Here is a 12,558-nt window from a genome sequence, read left to right on the forward strand (position 1 = left end):
TCACATTTCTATGTGATTTTGGTCGGGTTGCCCAAAAAGTTGCATATTGCAGCTTTAACCTATAAAGAAGACCTAATCATGCTAGAAGTCACAGGGCTTGTGTAATGGATAATATTTATTTAGAAGTAAATAGTGTGTCACTTTGTCACTCATTCACACTATCCACTCAGATATGTTTATCCAAAAATCAACCATATCCTCCTTGTCCCTTTCCTCCTACCTCACCATTATACAGTAGCTCCTTTAGTCGTCATTATGTTAATGTGATTACAGTGTCAGTCATTTGGCTGGCGTGCCCAAAACTAAAGCATGAGGTAATAATGAGCTTATCACGGTGATGATGGTCACATGTCAGCCCCATCACACGGCCAATTAATAGAGAAACAACCCTCCCTCTGTGGTACTATTGTTGTTTTCTCCCTTCAAGGCACTCACAACAATAGTGTGACACTCTAGAATGCAGCTTTCCCGTTTAAAACCATCCTACAGGATCACCCACCCCGTCCGTCCTCACTAATTTCACTACAGCCCTCTCCCCGTGCTCCTAATGATGTCGATCATAACGCCAGTCACCCTGCATGCAGCCGTTTCTGCATAGAAGACTGTTTTCATTCCCAGGAAGCCCACCTCAGCAGAAGTCAGGAAGGAAAGAGAGTTTCAATGAGATGGATCAAAGAGGGAGTCTGACAGTACAAGTAGCAGGGGACAAGAAACTAAAACTCCAGCAAATGAGCTGTTGATGCAATCCAACTTTTGTTAGTCAATGTGTTGGATATGGGTATATGGTGTCAATTATGCAAAATGGTTACCCTATATTCTATGTTCATTTGCCTCCAGAACAACCTGAATTATTTGGGGCATGGAAACATTGCTCAATTGGTATTAAGGGACCTTACGTGTGCCAGGAAAACATTCCCCAAACCATTACACCACCGCCACCAGCCTGGACCGTTGACACCAGGCAGGATGGGGCCATGGACTCATGCTGCTTACGCCAAATCCTGACTCTGCCATCAGCATGTCACAATGGGAACCAGGATTCGAAGGACCATGCAAGGCTTTTCTACTCCTCAATTGTCCAGTGTTTGTGACTGCATGCCCACTAGAGCTGCTTCTTCTTGTTTTTAGCTGATCGGAGTGGAACCTGGTGTGGTCGTCTGCTGCCAATAGCCCATCTGTGACAAGGACTGACAAGTTGTGCCTTCCCGAGATGCCTGTTGTACTGCAACGTTATTTGCCTGTTTGTGGCCAGCCTGTCTGTTAGTTTGCACAGTTCTTGATATTCTCCTTCGACCTCTCTCATCAACGAGCTGTTTTCGCCCACAGGACTGCTGCTAACTGGATGTTTTTTGTGTGTTGCACCAGTCTCGGTAAACCCTAGACACAGTCGTGCGTGAAAAGTCCAGGAGGCCGGCTTTTTCTGAAATACTGGAACCGGCGCGCCTGGCACTGATGACCATACCACGCTCAAAGTCGCTTAGGTCACTAGTTTTGTCTGCCTGCTTTATATAGCAAGCCACATTGTTCCTAATAAACTGGCCACTAAGTGTATCCATGTATGTGTACAGATTCCTGACAATAACGAAAGTAACACCGAGAGCAAAATGGCTCCTCTTTCTAGTCTAGTTGAGTAGTTAACTTGGATTCGTTTTAAACTGAAAAAGTACATCGTCCAGGATGAGACTTTTTCTCAAAGGGTAAATCGGATCTACAGTACGTGCCATTAAGTTGCATTTGTAGGCAGTTTTGGTGTTGTGCATTGTGGTATATAATTATGAAATATTCAAGTGAATTTATCTGTTAATGTAGGCCAGGGTGTGAAGTGTAAGGTATAATGCAAGAAACATAGCCAGTGGAAAGCTACTGTTATTTTAAAAAATATATTTTCTTTTACGAGTGTTCCCTACTGCTGTGTGGGTCGGGAGGTTTAGCTAAGGGGGAGCTACATTAGAGACTGACAATAATTACAGCTTTCTTTATTTCCAAATTTAGCTCAGCTGTGTCTGCACAAGAGGAACATTACCACCCCCTGTTACTAAATGTAAGTGCCTTTTCTCTGCGTGAGGAACAGTAACTACTGACGATATAGACGGTTAAGTAACCTATATTTCTCTTTCAACCCTTTTAACATTACTGACTGTCAGTAGTTAGACAGTATACTTTTTGAAATTACTGTACAGTTTGGGTTGTGTGTAAAAGAAGGTCACAAAAGTAACATTTATGACAGAATAGTTCATTTTTAATTAATAGTATTGTAAGCATGATTCCTTACTCCCGTGCTACACAATACCTAACATCACATCCTTTCATAAGGAAACAATAGACTGCATTTCAAGGGAAATCACCAATGTTGTTGTGCTTTGTGGTTGTACACGTTGCAGCAAGGCTAATTTGTTTAAAATAAATCGAGTAGATAAGGCACTATGACGGAATAGAATGGAGAGCGAATGAACACTGCCTTTTCCATTCAGAGACAGAGAGTAGCAGTGTCTTGTGACCTAAACATTTCCTGTAGATACAAAGCGTGCCAATAAATCAGATGGGAGCAGGAGTAACAAATTGATTAGCTCTCTCGTCCCCCATTTAATTAGCTCCCTTCATGCGTATAATTAATTCTCCATTTTTCTATAGTCTAGTTTCAAAGTCACATCATAAATAGACTCAATGGGTGACTGTGTTGAAAACTGTATTTTCATGTACTCTCAATGTGTCAGATACTGTATGAGATGTGCTGGGGATGGTCCACGTAGTAGACTCTGGTACAAGAGCCATACTATAGTACAGTCCAGTCTGAATATTGAATGGTGGCGTGCACCTGTCTTGTGTATTCTTCAGTGCTGCGCTGCTGTTGCATGGTATCTGACCTCGGTGGTTGCAGCTTGTCAGAGGTGAATCACATATTCATGAATTCTTGAGTGAGGAGACGAGGCTGATAGAAAAAGTGTATTTTGGGGGTTTTAAGAGTTTGTTGAAGACGAATTGCTGGGAAATATGTTTGGGGGAAATGTGCCAAGTTGGAATTGCACATATTTGTAGATGTTTAAATTGGTGCGCTTTCAGAACTTCACTAAAGAGTAAAAGATTCACATCAAAGCTTAACTCTCACTTCCATGTCTGCTGCATCTTTTTCCACTGGTTCTGCATCAAGTCACTCTTAGACAATTCTCGCCTTTTGTACTTTTGTCTGTGTTTTACGTCTATAGACAATATGAAGTCTGATTGATCTTACTTTCTTTGCAATTATTTCCTGTCTCTTAGTACAAAGGAGCTCCGCTGAATACTTCATCCTTTATTGTGTCTATTCTATAAATATTCATGGTCGGCATACATCAATGGCCAATCAGATCACAATCGGAACTAGCAGGTAGTGGCTTCAGAATATTCATCAGGGACTCTTAAGTTAGAACAGAGCACCAGTGTATGTATGATGGGTATATTTCCAATGTAGACAATGATGTGCTTTTCTCCCCTTCCTCGGTCTGTACAAATCACAAATCAAGTGATTTTCTCAATTTTCTTGGTTATTACAATGTGCATGTGTTTGATGAAAGGGTAAATACAGAGAGTTTGTTCTCATTTCCTGTTTCCTCCCACATGTGTTTAGGGAAAGAGCCAAACACCTCAAAACCTTCATACAGATTGGAAATCCCTGTATCTTGTACCATATTGATAATTCCCCCAAGCCGATCTATTCCAGATGATTTGTGAAGGAAGCTGAGCCAAGTGCCTCCCGCCCAGGTAAATCCCTGTAAACACTTCTTCCCACCTTTTCATTTCCAGGGCTAATGATGTTTCTTTCTAATGTTTGTTTCCTCCCCTTCTCCTTTCTCTCTCAGGGTTTTCTTCATCGTCTAGTCCCGTGAAGAATCATCAAGGTGATTGTTGCGTACACTTATCTTCAGACGGCATCCTTCGCCTGTCAAGTCAGAAAGCGTGCATGTGTGTAGAGGTCACCGTCTGAATATGTAATAGAAGCAGACGTTCCTGGAGATACAGTTAGCAGGACTCAGCGGGGGTTGAGAGTGTTGCAGTAATCAGGGTTGAGATGGTGCTCGTTATATTTGGCAACTTGCTGGTGGTGGCACAAATGGAGTGAGTGTGCCTGCAATTTAATGTCTGCTGAATTAGAGTGGTGGTGAGGTGAGATTGCAGTGGGCCGTAAGTAATTCCTTGCAGGTTGATTTTAGTTACATTTGTATCCTGTTAGAATTTCAAATGAACCATTTATATATTCACCTTGCCCTCCACCAACATCTTATCTAGCCATCCCTGGTGACATGTTGCCTGAGGTGTTGACACCTGTGATTTGACCTCTAAGAGATCCCTTTCCCCCAAGATGTTATTCACCCTGCAGGGCGTTAATGTTATGTTCCATATTACAACTGTAATGGCCTAGTATAATGGGATAACAGTACATGTACAGTACCAGTCAAAAGTTTGGAAACCTACTCATTCAAGGGTTTTTCTTGATTTTTTACTATTTTCTATATTGTAGAATAATAGTGAAGACATCAAAACTATGAAATAACACATATGGAATCATGTAGTAACCAAAAAAGTGTTAAACAGATCAAAATATATTTTAGATTCTTCAAAGGCTGCTTTTCCTTCACTCTGCGGTCCAACTCATCCCAAACCATTTCAATTGGATTGAGGTCAGGTGATTGTGGAGGCCAGGTCAAATAAAGGTAAAGGTCAAATACATTTTAAAAATCTGATGCAGCACTCCATCACTCTCCTTCTTAATCAAATATTCCTTACACAGCCTGTAGGTGTGATGGGTCATTGTCCTGTTGAAAAACAAATGTTAGTCCCACTAAGCACAAACCAGATGAGATGGCGTATTGCTGCAGAATGCTGTGGTAGCCATGCTGGTTAAGTGTGCCTTGAATTCTAAATAAATCACAGACAGTTTCACCAGCAAAGCAGCCCCACACCATCACACCTCCTTAATGCTTCACGGTGGGAACCACACATGCGGATATCATCCGTTCACCTACTCTGCGTCTCACAAAGACATGGCGGTTGGAACCAAAAATCTCACATCTGGACTCATCAGACCAAAGGACAGATTTCCACCAGTCTAATTGCTCGTGTTTCTTGGCCCAAGCAAGTCTCTTCTTCTTATTGGTGTCTTTAGTAGGGATTTCTTTGCAGTAATTCTACCATTTAAGGCCTGATTCACACAGTCTCCTCTGAACAGTTGATGTGTCTGTTACTTTAACTCTGTCAAGCATTGATTTGGGCTGCAATTTCTGAGGTCTAATGAACTTATCCTCTGCAGCAGAGGTAACTCTAGGTCTTCCTTTCATGTGGAGGTCCTCATGAGAGCCAGTTTTATCATAGCGCTTGATGGTTTTTGCAACCGCACTTGAAGAAACTTTTGAAGTTCTTGAAATGTTCCACATTGACTGACTTTCATGTCTTAAAGTAATGATGGACAGTCATTTGAGCTGTTCTTGCCATAATATGGACTTGATCTTTTAGAAAATAGGGCTGTCTTTTGTAAGATCTCAAATGCATTAAGAAGGAAATAAATTCCACAAATGAACTACCTAATGAAGCTAGTTGAGAGAATGCCAAAAGTGTGCAAAGCTGTTATCAAGGCAAAGGGTGGCTACTTTGAAGAATCTGTTAACACTTTTTTTGGTTACTACATGATTCCATATGTGTTATTTCATAGTTTTGATGTCTTCACTATTATTCTACAATGTAGGAAACAGTAAAAATAAAGAAAAAAAGGTTTGTCCAAACTTTTGACTGGTACTGTACATGTATGGTTTTAGTTATTATTTTGTGAATGTTAAATCTACTAACAGGTTATTACAGTATTACTCGACTGCATTGGCACTTAACCTAGAGTTTAACTCTTGATTTTCAGATGTTGTAACCTGATCTATTTCTATCCAGACAGTCAGTAGGTACTTTGGAGCATCTCAGGGAATCTGGTTATTGTCTGGAACATTAGAGGAGAGAACAATATGAGCCCTAAACATGAAAGCAGTCTTTGACTTTAACACGATCAAATAAATTATTCTAATTATTCATTAGAGGAAACAGCTGCCTGCATTTTATTTTGTAAGTTTGTCTAAAATGCTCATTTAAACCGTAGATATATTTGACAATGCTGTTTCCACTGCTGATGTTGTAAATCAGGAAAGCACACAGAAAAATATAAAAACATATCTAGGCTCAAATGTTCTCGTTTCATCCATCCAACTCTTCTCATCCCTAACCACCAGCGTCACTGTATCAGAGTAGTGACTCCATACAGTCCAGCTGCAGCTATGGATCTGATCCTGACTCCTGACCCCCCCCCCCTCCCCAGATGCAGCCATTGGACTCTCTAATAGCAGATTTCCACCATTCCTTAATGCTTTTCATTTGAATCATTAGTACAACTCTCCAAATGGATTCCATCTCTTTGCCTAAGTTAGCAAATCTGGTGCCCTGACAATTGGGTCCAGCGCTGTGGTTATAAACAACCCATTTTGTTGAACTAGTAGGCTAGCTAGAAGTTGGATCTCTCCTCCCCAACATGGTCCCTCTTATGGGGATATAGTGCCTGTGGTTTACCTGGGGGCAGGATGGCAGTGTTGTCTCAATGTTGTCTCAGTGTATGCGTCAGTGTGTGAGTGTGAGGTAAGCAGATGTTGTCGTAGTGCCATTAAGGAGGGCGTGTGCAGGAGGAGCATGAGACGTGATATGTCACCCACTGAGCAGCCGGCAACAGCAGATGTCCACTCACTGTGAGTTTGCTACTGATAATCAGAAAGCCCCATCAGTCGAGCTAGATGATAACACATGTTGGTTACCATGATGGCATTGTCAGGAAGCTGTGTTCTCCTACTTTGGGGGAGATTATAGGTCATGAATACATCCCTTGACTCAAAAGGTTGCTCGTGACATTTGTCTTATTGTAGTCAACCACAGCGCCAGTGTATGAAAACACTTGTGAATTGAAGTACGTAATCACTGTGACTCACGATTGAACTTAATCCAACAATCATCAAAGAAGTGATTTAGAGGAACAGGTGGGGAAATGATTCAACAGCGATACTGTATAATTGTAGAGTGAAGAAATATTTTCTCTCTGTGTTGTGTATCTCTCTCTGCTGAGACACACACACAAAAACACATACACAATTTGCAGTCAGTGTCAAATGCAGGTTGGGGGCCTTGTTTAGACTACTTGCCAGGCTGAAGGCAAGGATTGTTCATCAGGCTCATTCTGTGGCACTAGGAGGCAAGAAATAGAGAGAAATTGAGAATGGCAGGCGATAGCTGCTACTCTGTCACTGTCTAGCTGTGAGTCTCATTATTTGTTCCATTTAATGAGCAGAGAGAGAGTTTACCTGAGGATCGGCAGCCAGGCGGCAGCACTTTAGCCACTTGCACCCACTGAGCCCCCAGTGGCTACAAGTGCTTATCAGGGGATATTAGCCAATCACACACCTAAGGAGACCACTTGTCAGGGTCGCCATCTTTCCATTACCTACTGGTGGATATCCCTGATGGGTAGATATTGTGATGTTACACAAGAGTCAGTGGTAATGACTGGCTCGGCTCATATGCTGTTGGAACAGATTCAGTCAGACAGTTTCATACAGTCCCCAACTCTCACTACCTTGATCAACATTGCAGGCTCGGGGCTTTCAAATGATGTAGAGAGCATTTCTAGGAACATATTTGCCGGCTGGCTTTGAACTTTATACAGATGTAGGATTTCAATTTGATCAGCCTGTTGCAGGAGAACTTTCCTGCAATGCAGTAGTGTATTTGAAGTTTAAAAAAGCGTCTGAAGTTGTAATTTCCCCTTTGACATTTCAGACTTAGTTTCCCTTACAAAAGTGTATCAAACCCTAAACAAATGTCCACATTTCCTGATGCTGCAGGATTATTTTCCTGCTGTAGCAAACTGGCTCAAATTATGATCCTACAACTGTAAGATCAAAGGGTTATATATGACATGGACAACAACTGTGAGAGAGACCTGAGAAGAGTGGTCTTTGATGATATCTAGTATTTTAGACAACATTAAATATGTCAGTTTGGATCCCAGAATCTCACAATTATCTTAAGGCTTGCACACATCGCACCGAATGTGGATCTAGTGTTCTTCTGCCGATCGTTCAGCCCCCCATGCTTTAACCTCTCTTGGGTAGGGGGCAGTATTTTGACGTCTGGATGAAAAGCATGCCCAAAGTAAACTGCCTGTTACTCAGGCCCAGAAGCTAGGATATGCATATAATTGGTCGATTTGGATAGAAAACACTCTAAAGTTTCTAAAACAGTTACAGTTATGTCTGTGAGTATAACAGAACTGATATGGCAGGCAAAACCCCGAGGACAAACCATCCCCCCCCCAAATAAATTCAGCCTACCACTATTTTCAATGGCTATCACTTTTATTATAAGGCCAAGTCCTGCCAGATTGCAGTTCCTAGGGCTTCCACTAGATGTCAACAGTCTTTAGAGTTTCAGGCTGGTTTTTGGAAAAATGAGCCAGAAATTGTCGTTTTTCTAGGTGGCTCCCATTTTGGCTGTAGTGTTTCCAAGCGCATGGAAGAGAGCGCGTTCTGAGCACGTTCTTTGGTATTTTTCTCCGGTAAAGACAATAACGATTCTCCGTTTTAATTTGATTGTTTATTTACATATTAGGGTACCTAAGGTTTGATTATAAACGTTGTTTGACTTGTTTGGAAAAGTTTATTAGTAACGTTTGGGATTCATTTTGTATGTATTTTGATAGAGGGGAAACTGGGTGGATTATTGATTGAAGCGCATCAGCTAAACTGAGTTTTTATGGATATAAAGAAGGACATTATCGAACAAAAGGACCATTTGATGTAACTGGGACCTTTTTGGAGTGCCAACAGAAGAAGATCATCAAAGGTAAGGCATTTTTATATCGCTATTTCTGACTTTCGTGTTGCACCTGCCTGGTTGAAATATGTTTTTCATGTGTTTGTATGCGGGGCGCTGTCCTCAGATAATCGCATGGTGTGCTTTCGCCATAAAGCCTTTTTGAAATCTGACACAGCGGCTGGATTAACAAGAAGTTAAGCTTTATTTTGATGTATTATGAAAGTTAAATATTTATAATAATGTAGTTTGAATTTTGCGCTCTGCAATTTCACCGGATGTTGGCTACCTGCCCATAATAAGTTTTAAGGACCACCCACTGTAGATGTCTGACTGCCGACATTTCTGATGCGATTCTACATATAAAATCCGTGCACACTTGGTTCGCAAATTACGTTCAGATGTGTTAACTACTCTCGGCCAGCAAACAATAGTGGTGTGTGAGACCTTGATCCTGGGTTGTGTCTTTTGAGGTCGGAGTTCCAGAAAGTTCTGGGACAAGAGGGAGGTGTGGTCACATAGATACTATTCATGGGTTGCATGCTTCGTCACTATTTTGTTTTGAACGTTCATTTTGGACTGATGCCCAACTGAGCATTCTGCTCAATGCATCGTCAATGAGCGCTGATGAAGATTTCATCAAAAGTGCATTACAGTGGCTTGGAAATACAATGCCATTCAAAAGGAGGCAAATAATTAGAAGGAAAACCTTTTGTCATCATTCTTATGTCGCCAGATTGACTTAGATGCAGTATAATGTTAGCTAATTAGCTAAGTTTCAGGGGAGGACACTGGATTTTAGCTAGCTACCGTTAGCTTTGCTAGCTAATGACAACATTACCATCTGTCTAAAGTAAATTTGACGACATGATAATGTTGACAAAGTTGTTTCCAACTAAACATTTATAGGGTTAGGGTTAGCTACTTTATCAATGTCATCATATTTCCAAGAACTATAGTGTAATTTAGACTAAACAGTATTTAGCTTCCGTCCAGAATGACTGGTCTTATCATGACTTTAGGGCATCTTGAGAACGTTAATAACAATGGCATGACGCCTCCGAGTGATGGCGGTGCAACCTATGAATAGGCCTAGTTCTGTATGTTATTATGGGCGTGGAGCCAGGAGAGTCCTTCTCCCAGCTCTGGTGGGAGACGCCCATGGTACAACGTATGGTGTCATCTGTGTGTATCAGGCAGGCGCCTCGCCGGGCGACAGGTGTGATGAGTCAGTGTGGGCGCAAATCTCCTCCTCAGCCTAGCGCCCATCTGCTGAGGGATAAACTGCGAGGAACGGGGTTAAAATAAACACAGAACGCAACGTGGGCCATGAGATCCATGATAGAGCTAGAAGCTTGCCATGTAGAGTCTGCACAGTACATTCAGATGGCATGGATTGATTGTATGATTTCAATTAGGAAAACAAAGATGGTTAGTGTACATTGCCAGTGGATGACCTGGAAGACCGTGTGTGCTCTGCTTCTGTGTTTGTTGTTACCAAAAAGAGACGATTGTTTCTACTTTAATCATACAGTTCTATATTAGTGTTTTCTTTGATTTTGTCCCTAGATGTAAACAAATACCAATCTCAGAACTTTCCCTGCCCAGTTGAGTGTGGGAAAATGCATGTAAGGATTTTTGCTCAAGGTAGGTAGGTGTGTGAAAGTGGTCGAGGTAAGAACTTCAGAGCTGTGAACGCATTGAGCTGTGAACGCATTGACTAAGTGAATGTAGCTCTTAAGAGGGTCGAATTTGTTATAAACAGCATGAGTTTAGACTCTGCCCAACTTGACAAGCAAAATGGAAAATAAGAAAGACTGTCAACAGAGCGTCCTAAGAGGCACCTGGCTGTCTCGCTCTGTTATAGGATGTACAAAATATTAAGCCTAAATTAGGCTGCCTAATGCCAATTGACTCAACACACCTACCTACCTGTCCTTTGAGATTTTACAGCTCTCCGTTCATCTTTGTTGGAGAGACTAAAGAAATGTTACTTTTTCCTAGCAGGGTAGGTCTACGTTTTAAGAGATCATTAAACTCAAAATGGTAAGAGTGCCTAAAAACCTAAATGATGACGAATGCACTGGCATTGTAACTAAATAAGTTGTACTGCAGTGATTCTGAGCGGAAACAGAACAGATGCTGTGGGATTCAGTCTTGGAATCAGCCGTCTGTCCCCCAGAAATAACCTAATCTTCTTATGGACACGTGGTAAACTTCTCTCTGTTTAGGCACAAAGCCTTTACCCCATCATCCAAGACATGCAACTGGCAAAACTACTTTTTACAGGGTACTTTTAATTGTGCGTGTGTCTGCTTGTGTGGGTGGGTGGGTTCAACTGTGTGCTGTAACCTTTAGTTGTGCATCTCAACAGAATAGGTGCATTATCTGCGAGAGCGAGAAAGATCACAGGTCAGGCTGGTATCACGTTTCCACAGAGGGATTCTCTGGGTTCTGTCTGCTCATTATCAATGAATAGGACTTTAATGTGCTTTCAGATGGTTACAGAACTCTGGGGAACCCGCGTTCACCCCCTCTACCCTTTTCATCTGGCTCTTTGATCAAGACCCAGCCAGGCTAACTAGTCCAAGGCTTCACTGCTGCTGTTCTGCTGACGGAAACCTATTTGTTTCTCACTTTGAAAACTGGAATAATTACGAGACATTGTGATACAGTATTTTGTTCACCTTAGGCTGTTCAAAACACGCATGCAGTTTGAGTCCCCCCCCCCCTTCACTTAAAAGTGCATTCTTAAATGTACCAGTAGGCATTTCAGCCATAGGGCTTTTTGCAAAGGAGTTAGTGAGTACTTTCTATGTTTTTGAGCGTGCCTAGAGCAACGTGTAAGAGCATTAAATTAAGATTTCCTGGACTTTCAGAAGCACTAATGTGACTCCTCAAAGAGTGGCTTTTGGTTGTTTTGGACTTGTGTTTGGGCTCAGGGACAGGAAATAAGAAAGATGATTGCGTTGTCTGATGTGGAGTAGTTGCCTGACGACTCAAACTGAATTCTTCCGCAGCTCTATGTTCGCTACATACTTCAGTCTGACACTACCATTGCTGAAGTCGTTTGTGTTGATGTCTGACCTAACCCTTTGGTTTCTGGGACCAATCAGAATGGTTAGAATGTGTTTGCGTTCTAGAAATCGTCAGGGAGGGACTCGGATCCAGACTCAGACCCATTGCGGAGCAGAAACTAAAGTCCTTGGGAATGGCATAGTATTTGGCCGGAGCAAGGAGTTTGAGTTGCCAGGCAAGAGGAGGAGCGCTCTGAAGGTGTAACCTGGAGATCAAATGGAAACTGATTCACTAACACATCAAATCAAATCAAATTTATTTATATATCCCTTCGTACATCAGCTGATATCTCAAAGTGCTGTATAGAAACCCAGCCTAAAACCCCAAACAGCAAGCAATGCAGGTGTAGAAGCACTGAGTGCTAGTTCAGGGGTTTCTTACAGTCTGTCTCTCCACACTGCCTCACAACATGTAGGATGTGTGAAAGACACCTTACATTACAGGCTATTGTCATGTTGTGTCTTGTCTCTGTCCTTTCCCTTCACCCTGTCTCCCTCTGCTGGTCGTTGTTAGGTTACCTTTTCTCCCCCGCTTTCTCCCAGCTGTTCCTTGTCTCCTCTAACTACCCATTCACCCCGTTTCCCACCTGTTCCCTTTTTCCCTCTGATTAGGTCC

This window comes from Oncorhynchus clarkii, chromosome 13 (assembly GCF_045791955.1).
Source record: "Oncorhynchus clarkii lewisi isolate Uvic-CL-2024 chromosome 13, UVic_Ocla_1.0, whole genome shotgun sequence".
NCBI classification, from domain to species: Eukaryota; Metazoa; Chordata; class Actinopteri; order Salmoniformes; family Salmonidae; genus Oncorhynchus; species Oncorhynchus clarkii.